Genomic DNA, 27,454 nt, shown 5'->3' with positions numbered 1-27,454 from the left:
TATTTTGTATTAAGTAGAAAGTTTTTAATACATAGTATTTTGTATTTGTAAAGAATTATATTTTATTGAGTAAAGAAAAAAATTGAGCCCACTATTTTTCCTACGCTATGTATATCTATAATTTACATAATATGAACTATAAGAATAATAGTAGAGAGCAGGTGTTACATGTCAATAAAAGAAATGAAAATTATAGCAATTTTCAATTTGCTCTGCTAAAAAATTGCAGCTTACTTTTTCATGCATGCGTGTAGGCTTTGTATTCCAATATTTTTATTTTGTTCTGCCGATCAATTCATGAAAATATTGGAATGAAACAATTAAGCAGAACAAATGTTTATAAAATAGCGAGTACTCAGCACTAGCATTCCTCATGTACATGGAAGATTACAGAGCACTGCAACAGTTTTAACGATTCACAAAAACAGAAATATAATGAAAATTATTATTGAATAAAATAAAAATAAAAACTGACAAAATGAATTATAAGTGGATCCACCTCATAACTGCATTCAGTAATTTTCATGGATGCTTGCACTTATTGGCCAGCAGAGACAATGAATTATAAGTGGATCCACCCTCATAACTCCATGCTTTCTCTGCACCGTGTTTTAGCTCTTTTGCCCGATCCCTTATTGCATGCCCTTCTTTGTCCACCATAATCCTTCTCACCATCATCATTATTTCCTCCCTTCCAACCACTCTCTTCGACGGCAATATCTTGGGTGTAACGGCGACGCCAAGCTCCTCCGTTAAGAGGGTAGAATTCATTCTCTGCTCTGCATATAATGGCCATGCAATCATCGGCACTCCATTGCTGATACTCTCCATTATTGAATTCCACCCACTGTGTGATAAAAATCCTCCAACTGATGGACGGTTTAAGATGTTCACTTGTGGAGCCCACTTTAGGACCAATTTTCCTACTTCATTGATCCGGTTCACGAATCCTTCAGGCAAGAAGCTTGATAACTCATCATCACCAACGCTTCCCACCGTAAAAAACGAGCCGTCTCCCTTTGCTGTTGGCGGCCGAACCACCCAAATAAATCTTTGTTGGCTTAACTCCAAACCCCAAGCCAACTCAATGGTTTGCTCATAAGACAGCGTCCCTCCACTCCCCAGTGACACGTAAAGCACTGAATCACTTGGTTGCTTGTCTAGCCAATCAAAGAGTTCTTTGTTGGAGCCAGTAGGTCATTTATCCAAATTACATCACAAAGAAAACAAGAATCAATCACAACATATAAATTTTACTGTAGTTCATTTATCCAAATTAGATGACAAATATATAGACAATATAAACCTTTAATTTTAAAACAAATATATAGACAATAAAATTAAATTGCATGAACATGACTGTATATAAATATAATTTAGTAGTTTATGAAATTAACAAAAATAATAATCCCAACGTACAATTCTATGTAGTAAATTTGAATTCTATATAAGCCCTTGGGATATTATTATATTTTTTAATTTCATATATCACAAGGCTTCATTATATGGATAATACTATACTTACAATCTAATTTTATAAATTTTCTCTCACAATTTTAATATGACAGTTCACAATAGGTCTCGTTTGTTTAATTATAAATTACCACATCAAAATTGTAAAAAAAAAATTATGAAATTATATCGTGGAACTAATCTTTATTGATATTATATTTAATACAACATTCATGAAGCAGATAAAACTTTTGCTTTCAAGAGATCCAAAAAGTATTTAATTCGATATGCTTTATTGAGTTTAACAATAAAGTAGTGTTTTTTCACTCTGATGTGTCTCTATTTCAGGAAAACTATCAAATAGTATTCATTTTTGGGATTAAATTAAAATAATATTCTTTAATCCTGTCTTGCTTTATGCGCATGTTCATTAAGGCCATTAAAGCTCGTACCCCCTTGGATTCTTTGTGGACCAAAGGCCCAATAGCATTTTGGTGGCCGTTGTTTATTGTTTGCAAATACAGCACTTAAACAGTTAACAGTCCCGATATTAGAAATCGATCAGCTTTTGCTTCAAATATCAATGGGGGCATAAATTGTTTATTCCAGATAAAGATTTGTTCTAATAGTGTGGTTTTCAGATAAAGATTGCGTGGTCTTCACGTCCACTCAGACAGGACACCACGTCTCTCCATGAATCCCTACCTGCTGAAACAAGAATCTGGAACAAGATTTACATCAGTTTTTGTTTTGGCTTGATTTGGAAGTACTGTGAAAGAACGATAACCGCACAATTAGAGTAAAATAATATTTGAAGGTCCGTGATAAATGATGACTCTCCGCAGATTTTTTCAATCACTTGATCATTATTCTCGTACAACAAACAAATTTAATTATTAACCTCTAAAATTTCAAAACACATCTGTTTCTCGATCTAATCTTAAATGGTTTCATGTTTGTGTTTTCTTTATGGCACTTGTCAATGTTTTTCTAATTTTCCCTCCAACCAAATACTCAATCTCTTTATTAAAAACTCCGAAAAACCAAACGAAAATCTATGTCTACATTGAACTCTAAAAATGAAAGAACTCGCTGTATTACTTATTATCGAGATTTAATCAAGAACAAATACAAATCGAGTCACACTCTCACTGATTACAATCAATCTTAACAATAACTAATCCTAGAGATACTCACCTAATTACAAAGATTAATCCCCAAGAGCAAGAGCAAAGAAGTTATTAATATGGCTAAAGATACTCACCTAGTTACAAAGATTAATCCACAATTAATTTTATATATTGCTGCAACTGATCAACCTATTAATATGGCTAAAGATAAATATTTTGAAAGATTTATTAAAAATTCATTTTTTTCAAGATTTAAAAGTTATTTTAAAACTGCAACTATAAATGATTTAATAAAATTGTTTGGGAAGATAAAATTAAAATTAAAAAATAAAATACATAGTTGTCATGTTGATGTGGCTTTAACCACCAATATCTGGAGTGGTAGAGCTAAACAAAATTATATTTGTATGACCAGTCATTATTTTGATAACGGATGTAAATTAAATAAATATTTATTAGGATTTAGATTAATGGATGTGGATCATAGTGGTCAACAAATTTATAATAAAATTGTTAAAGTTTTATAAGATTATGATATTGTTCACAAAATGATAAGTTTAACTTTAGATAATACAAGTTCTAATAGTAAAGTTATAGATTTTTTTTCAAATAAATTTTTCTTTTTATGATAATTTGAAGTTTTTTCACTAACGTTGTGCATGTTATATTATTAATTTAATTGTGAAAAGTTGTAAAAAAAAAAACAGTAAAAATAATATTGATAGAATTATGGATTTTTTAGCTTGGATTACTAATAGTAATAGAAAAAAATGCTGAATTTCAAGATGCTTGTATAAAATCAAATATGTCTCCTAGAACTTTTGCATTAGACATACCTATTAGATGGAATAATACTTATTTAATGCTTGATTCATGTTTATCTTATGCAAATTTAATTAGTTATTTTGTAGCAAATAATAGGGGTCATCATTATTTGATAGACAGTGATTGACATATAGCCCAAAAATTTCATTCTTTTTTTTTAATTTTTTATCAATCTACCTTACAACTTTCTAGTGTGTATTATCTTACTAGTTCATTGGTAATATATATAATTATAAAAATTTCAGATTTATTTAAAAAAACAGAAATAATGAAATTTTAGCGAGACCAATAGAGGCAATGGAATTAAAATTTTAAAAATATTATAAACCTCTACCTTTTCTTTATTGTTTAGTTGTCATATTAGATCCTAAAATTAAATTAGCGCATTTAGAAAATGGTATAGACACTTTAAGTGAAAATTTACAGGACGAAGCATATGCCAATCAATAGGAGAGATAAGAGAGTGTCTTGCAAAGATATATTTGCAATATGAAAATAGATATGAGAACCAGCGAAGAGGCAAAATACCAGAGGAAGTAGCATCAGAAGAAACAAATGAAGACCTCGACTTCTGGAGTGCACTTTATAGGCCGAAGAGGACCCGAACCTGAAGCATAATCTCCTCTTTCAGAAGCATCAACAACGAATATATTGTCCTCCATGCAGCTAAAGAGTAATGAGCTTCACCAATATTTGGGAACCCTCGACGTGCTACAAACAGATCCACAACAAAGAGCCATCTTTGATGTCTTAGAATATTGAAAAACCAAAAAATATATTTTTCCAGTATTATCAAGACTTGCCCTGGATGTTTTCTCAGTTCCTGTCTCAACTATCTCATCCGAACAAAGATTTAGTACAAGTGGAAGAATTTTAAATGAAAGGGGGACTAAACTTTCATAAAAAATGATTGAAGTCCTCAAATATCTTCGAGATTGGGAAATGGCGCACCATCAGGATCAATGCAAGGTTGTCAACGACACTTTAAATGAATCATTTCAATTTTGTAATATAGATGATACAGATGAGGTCCTAGTCAACCCCCAAATTAGTTGTTTTGTACATTGTAATTTTGTAATTTGTTAATTATTGCACTCTTTTTCCTTACCAAGTTTTTGTCCCAATTGGGTTTTTCTTGGTAAGGTTTATAACGAGGCAATAATTGTTGTAATTTTTTTTTTTTTTTTTTGATAAATGAATAAATCTAATTTTTCTTATATTATAATTTAATTGTATTAAAATTGAATTAATATTTGAAATGTTAACAAAAAAAATTAATTTAATTAAATTATCAATATTTAAAAAGTTAGTTAAAAAAATTACACAAGAAAAAAAAAATTCGAGCTAGGCCGCACCAAAACACACTGGGTTAGGGTCGACAGGTTGGGTTGGGCCAACCCGTTTGGCCAAGAGGTGGGCCTGGTAGGTCGGATTAGGCTCGGCCTGCCATTTTGCTTAACCTTCCATGGATTGGGTCGAGCGGGTTATTTTTCCACCTGCCAGGATACACATTCTGCCCCGGACTCCTGAGATTTTTTTTAAATTTTGTCAGTACTATTTTTACCCTTATTTTTCTGGTTTTCACAACTGACCTGCCCTTACAAAGGTACTGTATGTTATAACTTTAACAACCAGAGCGAAATTTTGATACCATTATTGAGATTTGAGAACATAAAACAATTTTGTTTTCCCTAGTATTTCTTATGTTAATTTTAATAATTGACACTAATAACATCATCAAAACAACACTGTAAACTCATTTGTTTGATAAGAATAATAAAAAGAAAGAACAAGACTTAAATAGTCTTATTGAAAACTTGTTTCTTTATTTGTTACTGAATTACAGGAATTGTGACATTACACTGTATTTGTGTTTGTCGTCATGCTGCATGAGTTCTGCTCATTCTAACTGATGAGCCCATGATAGTGTCAGGGCCTCTGGGCAGACCTGAACATAAAGGTTAATGCAGAGTTTTTTTTGGTAGAAGTCATATCTTCTGAATCTGGGCCATGGTTATTGATGATTCCATATCATTATAAGATTTGGGCCTGAAACCCACGAAACCAACCCAACCCGAAGGGAAGAAATGGAGGAAGAGCTATACACACTGCACACCAGACTTTCTAAATCTGCTCACCATTATTGTTTTCTTTCCTTTTTTATTTTTGGTTAAATTATAATTTTATCTGTTATTAAATTTGTAAAAGAGGCAAATATAATTTTACATCTGGCACAATAATTATAATAAACAATTTGTTGAAGAATAATTCATAATTAGGTATATCGCTACTACAGTTGAAAACCTAATGATACAAGGGCCGCTCATGGGCTTGTGGCCGGTCCCAGGCTCATGAGCAATTTTAGGACCCGGACCGGTCCTATAGGCCTGCAAAATTTATCTTTCCCCCATTATCTTTTTTTTATATTTTAAGGGTGAAATGAAATTCTGTAGGGGGTTTTAGTAATTTTTAGAGGTAGATTAGTAAGTTTCTAAAAGTTTAATTAATTTTAAAAAATAATAAATTAATTAATAGTTAATTTTAATATAAATGTAATATTCACACTTCACAAATAAAAAATTAAATAAATTTTTTATTAAATTATTCATTTTCATTGTCAACAATATTTAAATCATTAAAATCTGTATTCCTAAAGAGTTCAAGTAGTTCGGGATCTTCAAGGTGCTGTTGTAGTCTTCTTTCTGTATGAGTTCAATCCCGTAAACACGTTATCACTTCAATCATCTCATCGGTTAAAGAACATCTTTTGTCTTCAACAATAATATAAATAAATTATAAGAATAAATTATAAATATAAATATAAATTGAATGAGAATTTGATTGGAGATGGGGAATATTTATAATGTAGTTGTGAGTTAAACAAATTGTTTTTTTTTAATTTTGTAAAAAAAAATTTTAACCCCTATAATTTATGTTTATTTCAAAAAAATTAGAGGGTTTTATGTAATTATATAAGAGACTAAAAAGAAAAAAATTAAAAGGATTTGGGCCCAGGCCTGGGAGGAGGGCCCAATGAAGGGATCGGGCCTTCCTCCTTAGGCCTGATCCGGTTTTGGGACCAGGCTTGCTAGGACCGATCCTCTCAAGGACCGATCCTAGGACTGGGTTTTTGGACCTGATCCCAAATGCTTAGCTCTAATTAGGTGTATCGCTACTGCAGTTGAAAACCTAATGATATAAGAGCCGCAAAAGCCAACGAGGTCAAGGTAACAATGAAGGCCAGAGTGAGTCTCAGTTCAATGAAATGTTGAGTCGGATGGGCCAATGTTTTTGCTATCTCATCGACAACTTCAAAACTCTTGACACCACATTGCTAAATGGCTTCCGCTTGAGCTGGTTCCCACCCACCAGTAATTATGTTTCACATGCACAAGAAAATTAGTTTCATTCCTAAAAGAATCAAAGCAATAAACATTTGCAAGTTTTAGTTTGGGCGGCGTGTGTATTAAAATTGTTGGAAGAAATAAGGACAAGAATTAACGAGTAATATTAATGGAATCAATATGGATGTGTTGATTAAAAGATCAGTAAGTACATAGATTAGCAACTCTTCAGAAAATAATAATCATAATAAGGGTAGCCATTAAGACTTTTACTTTATCGACAATTCCAAGACCTTGGAGTATTAGTTGAGGTGTGTATAGTTGGCTCAAACACCCATGGTGATAATAAAAAAAAAAAAAAAAAAAAAAAAACTCTATCTAACTTGATCAATTGTTACTTTCTTACCACTTCTAGCAAATGATTTGAACTTCAAATTAGCAATTCATTTATATCTAGATATAATAGGATTAGATAGCTCTAAGACGATCTAATTAAGTGAAATTCATATTGATAAAAGAAGTAGTCATACGTTGAAAATATAGCCAAGAATTGTATGGAAATGGAATACTGATTGTATAAATCTTAACAGTTCAAATCATGTTTAAGACTGAGATTGGAGAGCTAATCAGCACATAATTGGTTGATTATATATATTGAGGGCTTGCAAGCAACTAATTCTGGCTAGCGTAAATCAAGGTCTCACAGGGATCGATGAACATTCAATGAACAGCAGGTCCATCACTATTCAAGACCTTACATAAAAAAAAAAAATAAACTAGTTGCAGAAACGAAAAGCAGTATGATAAATAACAAGAGGGCAATATAACAGGAGTCGAGAGGTTGATACTTGATAGTGATAGGTTTCTGCTGCTTGAAGCAAACGGCAATTGCTACAACCAATTGTTTGTTGACCTACTTGAAATACATACTACAAAATCATATACAACACAAAAGCACTTCCAAAGTCAAGACTCAAGATTAAGACTTATAACTCCGATATTGTGAAGCTAATTAAACGACAACAGACAACTTAATGCTAAAATCTAAACACACAATATTTGCACCATTGAGAGTAGTTGAGGGTCCACCAATGAAACACGAAAGTCCAAGCAACTCACTCCACCAAAGAAGCAGGTTTGACCAGTCTATCCATCGGTCCAATGGGATAAATGGGTACCTCTAAATTTAATCTCCCGGCTAAATAATTTCGTTATCTTTTAAGGCTTCAAGCATACTCATCCCACGCCACATGTTCACCAAAATCCCACCAACCTCGGATACTAGGACTTTGAAAGATATATTTTAACTTGTCAAAACTGGTTGCTTAAACCCTTCTAGTTTGAACAAGTCTGCTATGAAAGCAATTACAAATTGGAGTATTGGGTCAGATTCACGCCTTATCAAAGCTAGTTGAATATGGACCGCTGCATCTGGATCTACTAGCGATTTGATATCAAAGTGACCAAGTTCGATGACGATGACAATTTTGTATTCGGTGGAGAAAGACAAGTAATTACAGAAAGTAGGAGCTAAAGGACAAATACTCAAAAAATAGGAAGTGTAATACCACAATTACAAATAAATCTTATAAAAATCTCTATACAAACTTATATAATAAAAAATAATAGAAAAATAAATATAATGACTTTGACTTTTTGTTTAACTCTTCTATTCATTTTTTGACATTTCATTTTGTATAAAAATCTTTGTAAGAGCATCTCCAAATGATTTTTTATATGACTCAAACTCTTTATTATAAAGAGTTTATTGAATAGTCTAACAGACTATTTATCTTTAAAATATAAATTAAAAAGTGAGTGAGTCAAATTTTACTCTTTATCCTAATTTTAATTAATAAACTACAAGTTCCTATACATTTTATTTATTAATTTTCTCTCCCATTAAGTGTTATGCCAAAAATATACATTGATATCAGCACTACCTAAAAAACAAGAGAGAATGACATTTTCCCACCCAAGGTTTGGTGAAACGACATTTTTCCACCCGTTAAGTTTTAAAATGATACTTTCCCACCCACCGCTATACTCTATCAGAAAAATCTATTACTATTTGACTATAAAGACGAAAATACCCTTTATTATTTGACTTCTTATTCTTTTATTATTTTATATCATGTCAGCATAATCAATTACCACTATACCCTCTTTAAATATGAAATTATTGATGCCTACCAATTTATCTGTCTAGTTTTTTATTAAATATAATGTCTTAAATCACGTTAGATTTTTAAAATTATCAATTTGTCCTAGATCATTTGTCCTTGTAGTTTGCTGCAACCCTATTTATATTTAAATTTTGTCAATTTAACCCCAAATAAAACTAAGTATTAGCATTACCAATTTGCTTAAATAAGAATCCAGATTGTAAAATTACAGTGCATACATATATAAGAAATTTTTTCAATTCAAACCCAATAAAAATAGGGAATTCAATACAAAGAAAACAATTTTTCCAGTTTCTCATTCATTTCTTAAAATCCAAAAAGTTTTGCTTTCATCCTCCCACTTTCTAGCTCCTTGAAGCTTTCTTTTCCTTTGCTTTCAGGATCTTCAAAACCTTCTTCACAACTTTTGCTCTTCCACCAAGAACACTTGAATTTGATGTATTATTTTCAACCGAAATTACCATCTTCAGTAACTTTGCAACTGTCTTAGGAGGGTATTCTCCATTTAACTTAACATCAACGCATTGTTTCACCTTATCTTCGCTGAGTTTATGCAGCTTGAATGAAGCTTACACACATACGAATTTGCTAGCTATCAACATAGAGAGTAACAAAATAGAAAAAATATGTATGTTCCAAAACGAGTTAGTGGTAGAAAAGAACAAAGATGAAGTTCAAACCCATGTCACAAGGGTTTGCTATCCACGCGGCAGTGATAGGAGAGATGAAATCATTGTCAGGGCAGTATTGAAGATGCTGCAAATGGCATATTAATTAGCACAGGAAGAATAGGGGTAACCTTTTGATTTTGAAAATTGAATATCATCTTCTATTCATCTCTCGATTTTGTTTGAAACTAGGCTTCCACAACCATCAATTACAAAACTTTATACTTAAACCAATTATGATATGCAAAGAATACTAGAATTCTCAAATATAAATGATCACCCCTCAGCTAGAAACACCTTACATGATTTATAAAGTCAACCCACATAATGATCTTTATTGGTATGGTACCTAAGAGTTGAAAACATAGAAATAATATGACACCACTTACCATGAAGAATGGCATGAAGAGATCCTTTTGAAGTATGCTAATAGACAAGGACACGTAGAGGGCCATCAATGCAATAACCAACAAGCTCAACAACATTTTCTTGTTTAAGTCTTGATACCATGGAAACCTGTAAAATCATGTGTGAACTATTAAATTCGACAAAATATTTATTGCAACATAATAGAAGAACTGAAGATAATGCACAATAATAAGCCAAACCTGTGCTAGAAATTCCAGGTCTAGTTGCTAACTGGAATCTAATTTCTTGATGGCTGCAGTTGCCCACTTCTCACAACACCTCACCAATTAATGAGTCAATTGTCTGAGATACCTCCTCCACTCTCGCCAATTGCAATGAACCCCTTGACAACAAGGGGAACAAATAGGAAAAGGATGTATACCTGCACTACCACACATAAATTTAAACTCAATATCAACAAGACTACAATATGAAAGGAGTAAATCCATCTATTGGTGCTACAACTGCATCTCTGTTCCAACTCAAGAAAATCTACAACCTCTTGCTAGGCATAAATTTAAACACCAATTTTTGCCATCAGAATTAACATAGTTTCTTGGAGAGTTCTGCAGCCACCTAATATATACTACCAAAGTAGAATTGATTATATAAAAGCAGAGTCAACAATTTAGAAATATCAATTTTGGACTTTGGTGTTGATTACAATTAATAACATAACAATTTTGAAGTTGCAAATCATATTCGTGACAGAATATAAGATCACCAGTGGAACATCCAAAATTTTTATCTCAATTTTACAATGCCAAGTTCTTGAGCGGCTCTAACCCTCCAAATATATTGTTAACAAATCACTGATTTTATAGCGATAAATATGCCTATGAGCAATAAACAAACAAATTATCAAAAAGGATTAAAATTTCATTCATATTTTCATTTCCAAAGCAGTGGAATTCAACTAAAATAAGCTATGTGATTATATCATCCTAAATTAACCAAAGTTTCAACTTAGCCCAAGTACTAACAAACCACAAAAATACCCAATTTTAAAAACTCCCAAATTCAATTCCTTCACCATAATTTTCCCACGAACCTAACAGCAAAACGAACACTTACGCAAGAATCCATTTGTCGTTAAGCAAAGTTAATGCCTCAGTCAGTGTGGGAGTCGAATTCTTAGCTTCAAGCTGTGTGATAAGCTCAACAATTTCTGCTCGTTTCGCTAGTCTCCGTCAACCCACGATCGGTCCCATAGAACGAATCTACTAATGCCTTCTTTAAGTTATCGATCTTCGTCGCTTCTTTGGGCTTCCCCTCCTCTACCACAGCCACAGCGCCACCTTCTTCCTCCTTATCGGGACCCCACTCTTCATCATCCATGACCCCAATTGCTAGTCGCCAACCCTAACTGTTTAAGCTTTAGTTACAGAGAACAGTGAGAAAAGGCAAATGTCTTTTCGTTCACCCTTTTTTTTCTAGGTCAACTTTAGTGGAGCACCTGGCAACCATTCAGGCGAAGTTACACTGATTGAGATTTCAATTTTTAAATTTTGATTTTTGCAATTTCATGTAACTTTATCTCCTTACCCTTCTTATAAACAAATTTTTCTAACGGAACATAACGGTGGGTGGGAAAGTGTCGTTTTAAAACTTGAAGGGTGGAAAAGTGTCATTTTGCCAAACCTTGGGTGCGAAATAGTCGTTCTCCCAAAAAACAAATTGTATTAGCTGTCAAAACTCAAACCACCTCCGAGAGATATTTTATGTCAATCCTATCTCATTTTAAAATAAGGATTAAGGAATGGTCCCCACGTGTCAAGACAACTTGTAAAAACATTCATTACATTGACCTCAAAGGTATAAATGGGCACATCTCTTCGTGAAAAAGAGGTTGGACATATGAGATTAGACAAACATTTGAGTTTTATTATTTTTTCTCTCTAAACAAATCATTTCTCCAGTTTTGTATGTCTTACAGGCAATATCAGAAAAATAGCGAGAGAATAATAAAATCACACTGGATGTAGGATTCGCAGTTTTATATGTAAACAAATCATTTCTCCAGTTTTATTGATAGAGTAGCGCAGATTGTGACATATGTCAATAAAAGAAATGAAAATTATAGCAATTTTCAATTTGCTCTCCTCAAAAATTGCAGCTTACTTTTTCCTGCATGCGTGTAGGCTTTGTATTCCCATATTTTTATTTTGTTATGCCGATCAATTCATAAAAATATTGGAATGAAACAATTAACCAGAACAAATGTTTATAAAATAGCGAGTACTCAGCACTAGCATTCCTCGTGTACATGGAAGAATACATAGCACTGCAACAGTTTTAACGATTCACAAAAACAGAAACATAATAAAAATTATTATTGAATAAAAACTGACAAAATGAACTTATACAACCAACCCTTGGGTGACTAAGTCGTTTGATATAGACTCTTGACCGTACTACTTAAGAGATACTAAGTTCGAGTCCCTTTGTGGTTGTTAATAAAGGTGAACACTTGAGCTTTTATCCAGTTGATAGTTTCAGGATCCTAAAAGATTAGTTGAGTTGTGCGTAAACTAGTCCGAACACCCCAGTTATTAAAAAAAAAAAAAAAAAAAAAAGCACACACACACTCAAAAATATATTACACATGAATACATGATACTCCCTCCATCATCAACTTAACTGCATTGAGTGATTTTCATGGATGCTTGCACTTATTGGCCAGCAGAGACAAAGAATCATAAATGGATCCACCCTCATAACTCAATGCTTTCTCTGCACCGTGTTTTAGCTCTTTTGCCCGATACCTTATTGCATGCCCTTCTTTGTCCACCATAATCCTTCTCACCATCATCATTATTTCCTTTCCTCCTCAACTGTTATGCAACGGAAACATAAACTCTAACGCTAGCTTATTGAATATAATAATACAAGTAATAAGCATAATAAATTGCCAAAATTAAATGCAAAAATAAAGAATCCAGGAATTACGAGGTTCGTATTAAAACCTACGTCCTCGGCTGCAAAAGAAAGCTCCACTATCTCCAAACAATATTACAAATATTTGGGCAATACAAACAATACCCAAAACAAAGGGAGATACAACAAAACTTGCAAACTAAGGGTCCTTAAAGAAAGAACCCTAAACAAAGAATATAAATGGTATTACAACTTGGGATACAATTAACATTGATTTAGGTCCTTATTATAGGCCCAAAAAGTTCCCACTTTTCAATCCTAATCAATGTGGGACAAACACCTTTTCTTGGCCTATTACTAAAGTCCCTAAACCTTCCCATTATCATTTCACCCCATTTGATTTTGCTAAAAGCCTTTTTCAACAAATCTCCACCTTGGCGAATTAGCAAACCTTCATAGTTTTGTATTCTTCTGTCAATTTTGCAACACCCAAATGTGCCAAAAAGCACAATCAAGCTCGCAGGATGTTGTCAAGTTCAAACAGTGATTGAACTTGATCTTGTCACTACTTTTGTTAAGACATCTGCAGGATTCATCCAGTCCCAATCTTCTCTAATGATTCTTCCTTCAGATAATTTTCCCGCACAAGTGGTACACGAACATCATATGCTTGGTGCGAAAGTGGAATACTGGATTCTTTGCTAAGTGAATAGCACTCTGACTGTCAGAATAGATAGTGATCTTCTTCTGACTAATTTTCAATTCTCCAATAGCCCTTGTAACCAATAGCTTCCTTCACAGCCTCTGTAACTGCCATGTATTCTGCCTCTGTAGTAGACAAGCAACTGTAGACTGCAAAGAAGATTTCCAACTTACTGGAGCTCTAGCAAGAGAAATACATATCTAGTAGTTGACCGACGCTTGTCCAAATCACCAGCATAATCAGAATCACATAGCCACAGCAAATTGACTAGATTTTCATCCCGCTCAAACCAAACCAATGTTTACAGTACCTATAATATACCGTAAAATCCACTTCACAGCTTGCCAATGTCCTTACCAGTCATGCATATACCTGCTCACAATTCTAACTGCATGTGAAATGTCGGGCCTGTACACACCATTGAATACATCGCTACCAACCGCATTTGAATACGGAACCTTTTGCATATCCTCTCGTTCTTCATGCGTACTTGGAGATAATGACGCACTAAGCTTTATATGAGGAGCAAGTGGAGTACTTACAGATTTTGTACTTTCAGTTATCGAAAACGTTGTAAACCTTCTTTAGATACTGCTTTTGTGTCAAACAAACCTTGCCATTTCCTCTATCTCTAATTATCTCCATACCGAGAATCTTCTGGCTTCCCCTAAATCCTTCATCTCAAATTCTTGATTTTTGAGCCTTTAACTTCTCAATTTCTTCTACATTCTTTGAAGCAATCAACATATCATCAACATATAAGATTATAATGAAGTATCACCTTGTAGCCTTTGAAAATACACACAGTTGTCAAATTTGCTTCTTGTGTACTCCTGACCCATCATAAACCTATCAAATCGCTTGTACCACGTGCTCGGAGATTGTTTCAAAACCATAAAGCGATCTTTTCAGTTTACAAACCCAATTTCCTTCCAATACTCCTAAATCCTTCTGGCTGAGTCATATAGATTTCCTCTTCCAAATACCCGTGTAGAAACGCGGTTTTCACATCAAGTTGAACAAGTCAAGATTCATCTGAGCAACCAAGGCCAACAAAATTCTAATGGAAGATTGCTTTACAACTGGAGAAAATACCTCATTGAAATCTATTCCTTCCTTCTGCGCTAGCCTTTCGCCACCAACCTTGCCTTGTATCGGATGTCTTTCAAATTCGAAATCCTTCTTTCTTTGCATATACCCATTTGCATCCATGCCTTCTTATTCTTTAGTAATTGAACAACCTCCCAAGTTCATTCTTATGGAGAGACTGCATCTCTTCTTTCATGGCTTTCCCCACTTCCATTTTTGGAACTGCTAGCTACTCATTATAAGTGGAAGGAACTTCACCATCTTCAATTGGGAGTGCATAGGCCACCGTATCCACAAAACGAGCAGGCTTGCGAATTCTCGTCTTGGCCTATTAACAGCAATGGATTCTTGTTGAGGTTCTTGGGAAGAATCTCTTCTTCATCTCCAATGAACTCCTCTATCATGGAGTCTCATTTCCAGGGGCTAACTGTGTTGTTTCAAACTCCCACTGTTGCTGAGTATGCTCCACCTGTTGCGGAGTACTGAAACCTTCACTGGCTTCCTGTTTTCTTTTCTAACATAGAAGACCATCAAATGTTACATCCCTACTAAATAGTTTTTCTTCGAACTTGGACACCAAAGACGGTATCCTTTCACACCTAGTATCCCATAAATACTGCTTTCTTTGCTCTAGGATCACTTAGACTCTTTCACATGATAATAAGCAGTGGATCCAAAAACATGTAAAGAGTCTAATCAAAAACAGGTTTTCCAGACCATACCTCAATCGGCGTCTTGCCTTCAATTGCAGTTGTGGTAGACGATTAATGAGATGACACGCATATTAACTGCCTCCCCAAAACTCTTTGCCCAACCCAGAATTGGACAACATACATCGAACTTTCTCCAGTATAGTTCGTTCATCGCTTCTGCCCCCCATTCTGCTGTGGTGTATTTCTTACTGTAAGTGACGTACTATTCCTTCATCTTGGCAAACTTCAAAAACGGATCATTACGACTCCCCCACCATTATCTGTACGTAGCGGCTTGATCTTTTTGCCAGTCTGAGTCTCAATCATCTTTTCCATTTAAGGAAAACACCAGTACGTTATCTTTAGTTTTTATCACATACACCCAAACTCTTCTGGAAAAATCATCTACAAAAGTGACAAAATAGTGCATACCCCCAAAGATGTTTGTTTGGTAGGTCCCACACATCAGAATAACATAATCCAAAATACTCTTAGTATTATGATTGCGGTGCCGAATTTCACTCTTGTTTTTTCCCAGAACACAATGCTCCAAAGTCCGCTTACAGGTCTTTGCACCTTTCAATAAGCCTTGATTCACCAAACTAAGTAGCTTTTTCACCTGCATGCCCCAAACGCATATGCCACAGCTTGACATTTCTGAATCTGCATCCTTCTGCATGACTGCAGCTGTCGTCTCAATAACTGTACTACCATTATAGTAATACAAGTTGTTTTTCTCCTCGTGCCTTTCATTACCACAGAGCGCCTGAGAAACTTTTAGAATTCCATCTCGCATATTCCTGTGAAGCCTTTAGATTCCAAGGCTCCCAAAGAGATGAGATTCTTTTTCAACTTCGGTACATACCGAACATCTGTCAGAGTTCTAGTTGAGCCATCATGATTCTTCAACCGAATTGAACCTATCCCAGTTGTTTTACAAGCATCATCATTGCCCATATAAACACTCCACCATCAAGTTCTTCAAAATTAAAGAACCACTCCTTTAGGGACACATATGATAGGTAACCTGAATCCATAATCCTCATTTGATCCAGGTGGAGGGGTAGGCTAACTAGACAGAAATCAGACCATCCTCTTCACGCTCAACAACGTATGCATCAGAATAGCTTTGCCCTTTTCTTTTGCAACTTCGGACAATCTTTCTTCCAATGCCCTTTCTCACGACAAAAGGCACATTGATCCCTATTGAGTTTCCCTTTGAACGAGATCTTCCCCTTCTCTCCTTCTTACGCCTCTGATTTTGACTCCGCCCTCTTCTACAAGAGCTTCTGCTGACATCTCTATTCTCCTTCTGATCCTTCCCAAATTTCATGATTGGACAGCAGAACAACTTCTTCAAAGGACAATTTTTCTTTCCCATGAAGAAGTGTAATACTAAGATAGTCCAACTCATCTGGGAGATCCATTAACAACATAGCCTTATGCTCATCTTTGAATGTTTCATCCAAATTTAAACAATCAGCAATTAATCTGTTAAATGTATCAATATGGCTACTGATATTTGTACCTGGTCTCAACTGAGACGAAACAGTCTTTTCATCAAATAGCCCGATTCTCATTACTTTTCTTCATGTATTTGTTTTCCAGCGCCTTCCATAACTTATTTGCAGACGTCTCTTTCATGAATGGATATTTCGCCTCTACAAAGACATGAGCGAATCATCCCACACGCTTTTACGTTCAACCTCACCCAGTCTTTCTCATAGCATCTTCTGGTTTTTCCTCCTCCAGAACGATATCTAGATCTGCTGATACAAGCTATCCATTACCTCACTCTGCCACAAGCCAAAATTATTTTGGCCATCAAATTTTTCAACATCAATTTTTGCATTTGAAACTGTTATCATCTTTACTGGTGCGGATGGTGGTGCCGCAAAGTGCTGTGCCTCGAACGTGAATCCTCGGACGGTGATGCCATTTATACCTTACTCAATTGGCTTGGTAAACAAATTCCCAATAACCAAGCTCCACAAATTATATTCAATAGCTACCCAACATTAACAATAGCCCTAGGTATAGCAAGTGCTGAAATGATTAAATACGCACCAGGAAAATTCCCAGGAAACAATGGAGGGTCACAATGGTCCCACTTAAAATCCAGTCTCCTTAGACTTTTTCGTCTTTTTGACAAATTTCCTAGACATGCATATACCACTACAATAGCTACTCACTGTCCTAAACCTAGGCTCTGATACCAATTGTTATGCAACGAAACATAAACTCTAACGCTAGCTTATTGATATAAAATACAAGTAGTAAAGCATAAAAATTGCCAAAATTAAATGCAAAAATTAAGAATACCAGGAATTAACGAGGTTCGGTATTAAAACCTACGTCCTCGGGCGCTGCAAAAGAAACTCCACAATCTCCAACATATTACAAATATTGGGCAATACAACAAATACCCAAAACAAAGGGGAGATACAACAAAACTTGTAAACTAAAGGTCCTAAAAGAAGAACCCTAAACAAAAGAAGTATAGGGAATTACAACTTGGGATACAATTACATTGATTTAGGTCCTTATATATAGCCCAAAAGTTTCCCACTTTTCAATCCTAATCAATGTGGGACAAACAACCTTTTCTTGGCCTATTACATATAAGTCCCTAACCTTTCTCCATTATCATTTCTACCCCATGTGTTTTGCTAAAAGCCTTTTTCAACACCAACCACTCTCTTCGACGAAATATCTTGGGTCGAACGGCGACCCCAGCTCCTCCGCTATCAGGGTAGCATTCATTCTCTGCTCTGCATATAATGCCATGCAATCATCGGCACTCCATTGCGAACCTCCATTATTGAATTCCACCCACTGTGTGATAAAAATCCTCCAACTGATGGATGTTTTAGATGTTCACTTGTGGAGCCCACTTTGGGACCAATTTTCCTACTCCATTGATCCGTTCAGGAATGCTTCAGGCAAGAACTTGATAACTCATCATCACCACCGCTTCCCACCGTAAAAACCGAGCCTTTCCCTTTGCTGCTGGCCGCCGAATCACCCAAATAAATCTTGTTGGCTTACTCCAAACCCCAACCAACTCAATGGTTTGCCATACATGCATGCACCATGAGTTCTTCCATGGTTAGTGAGAGTATAACGAGAATAAGAGAGAGAACCATGATTTTCCTTCATGGTGAGTATACGAGAATAAGAGAGAGAACCATGATTTTCCTTATGTGAGCAGAATAGAGAAGGGAAAAAGAATAAGAACAGAGAGAAAGAAGATAAAAAAGAGCAGAACCGATTTAAGGAGAATAAGTTTAGAAAGAAAGAGAAAAACAATGAGAATTAGAAATAGAAGAATGATAAGTAAGGAAATAACCAAAGAGTGAGTTGCGAGGACAGGTAGTAAATGATTTACTTACTGAACATTGTTGTGCTCACCCCATGGTTCTTCCCTGTTTTGCAGGTAATAGGAGCAGTGGCTGCTGAACGTCGAGGAGCAGAGAGTATTGGCACTACTGTCCACCAATTACGATATTTTTGTATATAGAAAGTTTTTAATACATAGTATTTTGTATTTGTAAAGAATTAATATTTATTGAGTAAAGAAAAAATTGAGCCCACTATTTTTCCTACGCTATTTATATCTATAATTTACTAATATGAACTATAAAATAATAGTAGAGCAGGTGTTACATGTCAATAAAGAAATGAAAATTATAGCAATTTTCAATTTGCTCTGCAAAAAATTGCAGCTTACTTTTTCATGCATGCGTGTAGGCTTTGTATTCCAATATTTTTATTTGTTCTGCCGATCAATTCATAAAATATTGGAATGAAACAATTAAGCAGAACAAATGTTTATAAAATAGCGAGTACTCAGCACTAGCATTCCTCATGTACATGGAAGATTACAGAGCACTGCAACAGTTTTTAACGATTCACAAACAGAATAAATGAAAATTATTATTGATAAATAAAAATAAAAACTGACAAATGAATTATAAGTGGATCCACCTCATAACTGCATTCAGTATTTTCATGGATGCTTGCACTTATTGGCCACAGAGACAATGAATTATAAGTGGATCCACCTCATAACTCCATGCTTTCTCTGCACCGTGTTTTAGCTCTTTTGGCCGATCCCTTATTGCATGCCCTCTTTTGTCCACCATAATCCTTCTCACCATCATCATTATTTCCTCCCTTCCAACCACTCTCTTCGACGGCAATATCTTGTGTAACGGCGACGCCAAGCTCCTCCGTTAAGAGGGTAGAATTCATTCTCTGCTCTGCATATAATGCCATGCAATCATCGCACTCCATTGCTGATACTCTCCATTATTGAATTCCACCCACTGTTTGATAAAAATCCTCCAACTGATGGACGGTTTAAGAGTTTCACTTGTGGAGCCCCACTTTAGACCAATTTTCCTACTTCATTGATCCGTTCACGAATCCTTCAGGCAAGAAGCTTGATAACTCATCATCACACCAACTTCCCACCGTAAAAAACGAGCCGTCTCCCTTTGCTGTTGGCGGCCGAACCACCCAAATAAATCTTTGTTGGCTTAACTCCAAACCCCAAGCCAACTCAATGGTTTGCTCTAAGACAGCGTCCCTCCACTCCCCAGTGACACGTAAAGCACTGAACACTTGGTTGCTTGTCTAGCCAATCAAAGAGTTCTTTGTTGGAGCCAGTAGGTCCAAGGGACCTCACTATCGGGCCAACATTATAAATGGGAGCCTTAACGTTCCACCTAAAAGTTTATCATCTCTCAGTGCAGCCAGTGCTTTCGGCTGCAGATCCTCCCAAATGTTATCAAAATCCCATCACACAGCGGGATCTCCGTCCCATGCGAACATATTCAAAATATTGTTGATTAGTCCGATCCAACATTGGGTCACCCACCTCCTCAGGTCGAACGGACTTGCAGCCCGGGATGTCAAACGGTTCCGTTTGATCAACATACGGTCCTTGCACCAATCTCCAGGATCGGTGTATATGCAGCGATGCGGAAACCATGCATGCGAGGCTATAAATATAACTTTGTATCTCAAGCTCATCAGCGATCTCAAAAGATTCAGTTCCGAAGAGGTCAAAAATCATCGCAGTTGGGCGAGATTTCAAAGTAGATATTGCTGCACGTAAAGCTGATTTGCTTTCACGCATCATGATTGCAAGTATGGTGACGACCGCGGTATCAGGGCCTACGAGGTGCGAGATATCTGGCGGTGGAACTTCGATAAGTTGACAAAGTTTTGGACTCATCGCAGCTTGGATCATCTCTGATTCTGCGGCTGATGTTTGAGACGCAACAACAAAGATTGTTACTTCAAAGTTGTGAAGAGTGGCAAGGCGTTTTCCAATTTCCAGAACAGGGATAAGGTGCCCCAAACCGGGACTTGATATCAGAACTGCATGTGGCTTTGAGATGGAGGTCTCCATGGCTCAAAGTTTAAGGATTCTCTGGAGCTGGAGCTAAATTCTTTCACCAAGGGAAGGATACAATTATTATGGACCCTCAGCTAAATGTGTGGTACATATGTAAGAAAATATTAGACGATAAGAGTCAAGTTTTTGTACTATTCAGAGCTAAACATGAAAAAAGTTTAAGAAAATATGATTTATTAATCAGTAATTTCAACGTTCAATCAGCTCTAGTCTTGATACTACAGTTTATGGGCTCTTCTATATATTAAAATTTCAATAACTTCTTGTTGTAACTAGACTACAAAAGCCACAGATCAAATATATCACACACGCCACAAAGTAAAATAAGAATCAATCACAAATACATAAATTTTACTGTAGTTCATTTATCCAAATTAGATAAGCTATGTCCACGTTGAACTCTGAAAATGAAAGAGCTCGCTCCATTACTTATTATCAAGATTCAACCAAGAATAAGTACAAATCGAGTCACACTCTCACCTATTACAATCAATCTTAACAATAACTAATCCTTGAGATACTCACCTAGTTACAAAGATTAATCCCCAAGAACAAGAGCAAAGAAGCTATTAATATAGCTAAAGATACTCACTAGTTACAAAGATTAATCCCCAAGAACAAGAGCAAAGAAGCTATTAATATGGCTAAAGATACTCACCTAGTTACAAAGATTAATCCACAATTAATTTTATATATTGTTGCAACTGATCAACCTATTAATATAGCTAAAGATATAAATATTTTGAAAGATTTATTAAAAAATTATTTTTTCTAAGATTTAAAAGTTATTTTAAAACTGCAACTAGAAATGATTTAATAAAATTGTTTGGGAAAATGAAATTAAAATTAAAAAATAAAATACATAGTTGTCATGTTAATGTGGCTCTAACCATCGATATCTGGAGTGATAGAGTTAAACAAAATTATATTTGTATGACTAGTCATTATTTTGATAACGAATATAAATTAAATAAATATTTATTAGGATTTAGATTAATGATGTGGATCATAATCGTCAATAAATTTATAATAAAATTGTTAAAATTTTAGAAGATTATGATATTGTTCACAAAGTGATAAGTTTAACTTTAGATAATGCAAGTGTTAATAGTAAAGTTATAGATTTTTTTTCAAATAAATTTTCCTTTTTATGATAATTTGAAGTTTTTTCACTAACGTTGTGCATATTATATTATTAATTTAATTGTGAAAAGTTGTAAAAAAAAAAGAAACAATAAAAATAATATTGATAAAATTAGGGATTCTTTAGCTTTGATTACTAATAGTAATAGAAAAAAATGTTGAATTTCAAGATGCTTGTATAAAATCAAATATGTCTTCTAGAACTTTTGCATTAGGCATGCCTATTAGATGGAATAGTACTTATTTAATGCTTGATTCATGTTTATCTTATGCAAATTTAATTAGTTATTTTGTAGCAAATAATAGGGGTCATCATTATTTGATTGACATGATTGACATATAGCCCAAAAATTTCATTCTTTTTTTTTTTTAATTTTTTATCAATCTACTTTATAACTTTCTAGTATGTATTATCTTACTAGTTCATTGGTAATAAATATAATTATAAAAACTTCAAATTTATTTAAAAAAACAGAAATAATGAAATTTTAGCGAGACCAATAAAGGCAATGGAATTAAAATTTAAAAAATATTAGAAACTTCTACCTTTTCTTTATTGTTTGCTGCCATATTAGATCCTAAAATTAAATTAGCGCATTTAGAAAATGGTATAGACACGTTAAGTGAAAATTTACGGGACAAAGCATATGCCAATCAATAGGAGAGATAAGAGAGTGTCTTGCAAAGGTATATTTGCAATATAAAAATAGGTATGGGAACCAGCGAAGATGCGAAATACCAGAGGAAGTAACATCAGAAGAAACAAATGAAGACCTCGACTCCTGGAGTGCACTTAATAGGTCGAAGAGGACCCGAACCTGAATCACAACCTCCTCTTTCAGAAGCATCAACAACGAATGTATTGTCCTCCATGCAATTAAAGAGTAATGAGCTTCACCAATATTTGGAAACCCTCGACGTGCTACAAGCAGATCTACAACAAAGAGCCAATTTTGATGTCTTAGAATATTGGAAAACCAAAAAATGTATTTTTTCGGTATTATCAAGACTTGTCCTGGATGTTTTCTCAATTCCTATCTCAACTGTCTCATCCAAACTAGGGGTGTTCAAAAGCGGTTAACCGAACCGGTTAACCGCTTTTTTGAACCGAACCGGTTTTTCGGTTCGGGAAAATTTTCGAACAGAAACCGAACCGGTTAACCGCTTTTTTTAAAGCGGTTAATCGGTTTTGAACCGGTTTTCCCTTTTTTTTATAAAACTTATTTTTTTTATTTTTTCCTAAATTAAATTGTAAATATAAATAATACATATCCAAATAAAAATTAGACATTCATATATATCCATTGACCACTACTAACGATACATTAAAAATATTATTATTTTTTATTTAATATATAATATATAATATCATTATTTTTTATTTAATATATATATATATATATTTTTTGTAAAACCGGTTCAAAAAACCGGTTTCGGTTAACCGCTTTTTATTTTTTCCCGAACCGTTAACCGAACCGGAAATTCAGTTTTTTGAATTTTTCAAACCGTAACCGAACCGTTTTTTCGGTTAACCGGTTTTCCGGTTTGGTTATCGGTTCGGTTCGGTTTTTGCATTTTTTTGAACACCCCTAATCCAAACAAAGATTTAGTGCAAGTGGAAGAATTTTAAATGAAAGGGAGACTAAACTTTCATAAAAAATTATTGAAGTCCTTAAATGTTTTCGAGATTGGGAAAGGGCGCACCATCAGGATCAATGCAAGGTTGTCAACGATACTTTAAATGAATCATTTCAATTTTGTAATATAGATGATACAGATGAGGTCCTAGTCAACACCCAAATTAGTTATTTTGTAAATTGTAATTTTGTAATTTGTAAATTAATTGTCAATTATTGCACTCTTTTTCCTTACCAAATTTTTGTCTCAATTGGGTTTTTCTTGGTAAGGTTTTTAACGAGGCAATAATTGTTGTAATTTCTTATTTTTTATTTTATTTTTTGATTAATGAATAAATCTAATTTTTCTTATATTATAATTTAATTGTATTAAAATTGAATTAATATTTGAAATGTTAAAAAAAAAAAAATTAATTAAATTATCAATATTTGAAAAGTTAGTTAAAAAAAGTACACAAGAAAAAAAAAATTCGAGATAGCCCGCACCAAAACCCACCGAGTTAGGGTTGACGGGTTGGGTTGGGCCAACCCGTTTGGCCAAGAGGTGGGTTTGGCAGGTCGGGTTAGGCTCGGCCTGCCATTTTGCTTAACCTTCCATGGGTTGGGCTGAGCGGATTATTTTTCCACCTACTAGGATACACATTCTGCCCGGACTCCTGAGATTTTTTAAAATTTAGTCAGTAATTATTTTTACCCTTATTTTTCTGGTTTTCACAATTGACCTGCCCTTGCAAAGGTACTGTATGTTATAACTTTAATAACCAGAGCGAAATTTTGATACCATTATTGAGATTTGAGAACATAAAACAATTTTGCTTTCCCTAGTATTTCTTATGTTAATTTTAATAATTGACACTAATAACATCATCAAAACAACACTGTAAACTCATTTGTTTGATAAGAATAATAAAAAGAAAGAACAAGACTTAAATAGTCTTATTGAAAACTTGTTTCTTTATTTGTTACTGAATTACATGAATTGTGACATTACACTGTATTTGTGTTTGTCGTCATGCTGCATGAGTTCTGCTCATTCAAACTGATGAGCCCATGATAGTGTCAGGGCCTCTGGGCAGACCTGAACATAAAGGTTAATGCAGAGTTTTTTTTGGTAGAGGTCATATCTTCTGAATCTGGGCCATAGTTATTGATGATTCCATATCATTATAAGATTTGGGCCTGAAACCCACGAAACCAACCCAACCCGAAGGGAAGAAATGGAGGAAGAGCTATACACACTGCACACCAGACTTTCTAAATCTGCTCACCATTATTGTTTTCTTTCCTTTTTTATTTTTGGTTAAATTATAATTTTATCTGTTATTAAATTAGTAAAAAAGGCAAATATAATTTTATACATACCCAATTAGTTAATTTGCTTACATCTGACAAAATAATTCTGATAAACAATTTGTTGAAGAATAATTCATAATTAGGTGTATCGCTACTGCAGTTGAAAACCTAATGATATAAGAGCCGACAAAGAACGCCAGAGTGAGTCTCAATTCAATGAAATATTGAGTCGGATCGGCCAATGTTTTTGCTATCTCATCGACAACTTCAAAACTCCTGACACCACATTGCCAAATGGCTGCCGCTTGAGCTGGTTCCCACCCACCAGTAATTATGTTTCACATTGTAGTTATTGGTTCATTGTTGGTATCCATGCACAAGAAAATTAGTTTCATTCCTGAAAGAATCAAAGCAATAAACATTTGCAAGTTCTAGTTTGGGCGGGGTGTGTATTAAAATTGTTAAAAGAAATAAGGATAAGAATTAACGATTAATATTAATGGAATCAATATGGATGTGTTGATTAAAAGATCAGTAGTACATAGATTAGCAACTCTTCAAAATAATAATAATAATAATAAGGATAACCATTAAGGCTCTTACTTTACCGACAACTCCAAGACTTTGAAAGATTAGTTGAGGTTTGCATAAATTAGCCCAAACACCCACGGTGATAAAAAAAATAACTTTATCTAACTTGATTCAATAGTTACTTTCTTACAACTTCTAGTAAATGATTTGAACTTCAAATTAACAATTTATTTATATCTATATATAATAGGATTGGACAGCCCTGAGACAATATAATTAAGTGAAATTCATATTGATAAAAAAAGTAGTCATACGTTGAAAATATAGCCAGGGATTGTATGGAAATGAAATACCGATTATATAAATCTTAATAGCCCAAATCATGTTTGAGGTTAAGATTGGAGAGCTAATCAGCACATAATTGGTTGATTATATATTAAGGGTCTGTAAGCAACTAATTCTGACTAGCGTAAATCAAGGTCTCACAGGGATCGATGAACATTCAATGAACAACAGATCGATCACTGTTCAAGACCTTATATAAAAAAAAAAAATAAACTAGTTACAAAAACGAAAAACAATATGATAAATAATAAAAGGGCAATATAGCAGGAGTCGAGAGGTTGATGGTGATAGGTTTCTGCTACTTGAAGCAAACGGCAATTACTACAACCAATTGCTTGTTAACCTACTTGAAATACATACTACAAAACCATATAGAACGCAAAAGCACTTCCAAAGTCAAGACTCAAGATTAAGACTTATAACTCCTTCGATATTGTGAAGCTAATTAAACGACAACAGACAACTTAATGCTAAAATCTAAACCCACAATACTCCACCAATGAAACACAAAAGTCCAAGCAACTGACTACACCAAAGAAGCAGGTTTGCCCAGTCCATCCATCGGTCCAATGGGATAAATGGGTACCTTTAAATTTAATCTCCCGGCTAAATAATTTTGTCATCTTTTAAGGCTTCAAGCATTGCGGTTTCTAACTCATCCCACGGCACGTGTTCAACAAAATCCCACCAACCTCGGATATCTAGGACTTTGAAAGATATATTTTAACTTGTCAAAACTGGCTGGCAATCTTAAAGACTCAAACCCCTCTAGTTTGAACAGGTCTACTATGACTATGAGAACCTTTGGATTGACTTTTATGAAAGCAATTACAAATTGGAGTATTGGGTCAGATTCACGCCTTACCAAAGCTAGTTGAATATTGACTGCTGCACCTGGATCTACTGGCGATTTGATATCAAAGTGACCAAGTTCGATGACGATGACATTTTGTATTCGGTGGAGAAAGACAAGTAATTCAAGAAAGTAAGAGCGAAAGGAGAAATACTCTAAAAATAGGTGAAATGAACACTTACAAATAAATCTTATAAAAATTTTTATACAAATTTATATGATAAAAAATGAATATAATGAGTTTAATTTTTTGTTTTACTCTTCTATTCATTTTTTACCACCTCACTTTATATGGAAATTTTTGTAATATTTATTTGTAAGTGTTTTGCCAAAAATACAAACCCAAATCACCTCTAAGAGATATTTTATATCAATCCTACCCTATTTTAAGATAGGAAAATAATACAGCCACCGACGGTAATACACCGAATTTGTACATCGAATGACGTAGTAAGATCCTGACTGTTGATTAATTTTAACTTAATATTAATCAACGGTCAAGATTTTACCACGTCATTCAGTGCACTACCGTCAGTGGCTGTAGCATTATTCTTTAAGATAAGGATTAAGAAGTGGTCCCTACGTGTCAAGACAACTTGCAAAAGCACTCATTACATTGACCTTAAAGGTATAAATAGATACATCTCTTCGTGAAAAAAGGGTAAGGCATATAAGAGTTAGACAAATATTTGAGCTTTATTATTTTTTTTTCTATAAATAAAACATTTCTCCATTTTTGTACATCTTACAAGTAATATCAGAAAAATTGTTAGAGAATAATAAAATAACAGTGGATGTAAGATTCGCTTTAAGTATTTGAACCACTATAAAAATTTCGCTTGTAAATCTATTA

General features: G+C 34.2%; 1 long non-coding RNA gene and 1 pseudogene across 1 annotated transcript; both read right to left on the bottom strand.

Annotated features, from left to right (window-relative positions):
- Window positions 1-509: 509 nt before the first annotated feature.
- On the bottom strand, window positions 510-20,793 carry LOC116107081 (annotated as a pseudogene).
- LOC116107083 lies at window positions 9,639-10,271 on the bottom strand. Its single transcript, XR_004124398.1, has 3 exons — window positions 10,214-10,271; window positions 9,995-10,121; window positions 9,639-9,693 (listed from the first exon to the last, which is right to left on the bottom strand). It is a non-coding gene; the product is annotated as an uncharacterized LOC116107083 (long non-coding RNA).
- Window positions 20,794-27,454: the final 6,661 nt, after the last annotated feature.

The sequence above is a fragment of the Pistacia vera genome, unplaced genomic scaffold, assembly GCF_008641045.1.
Source record: "Pistacia vera cultivar Batoury unplaced genomic scaffold, PisVer_v2 Contig526, whole genome shotgun sequence".
Classification (NCBI taxonomy): Eukaryota; Viridiplantae; Streptophyta; class Magnoliopsida; order Sapindales; family Anacardiaceae; genus Pistacia; species Pistacia vera.
This window is presented reverse-complemented; position numbering and strand designations above follow the sequence as displayed.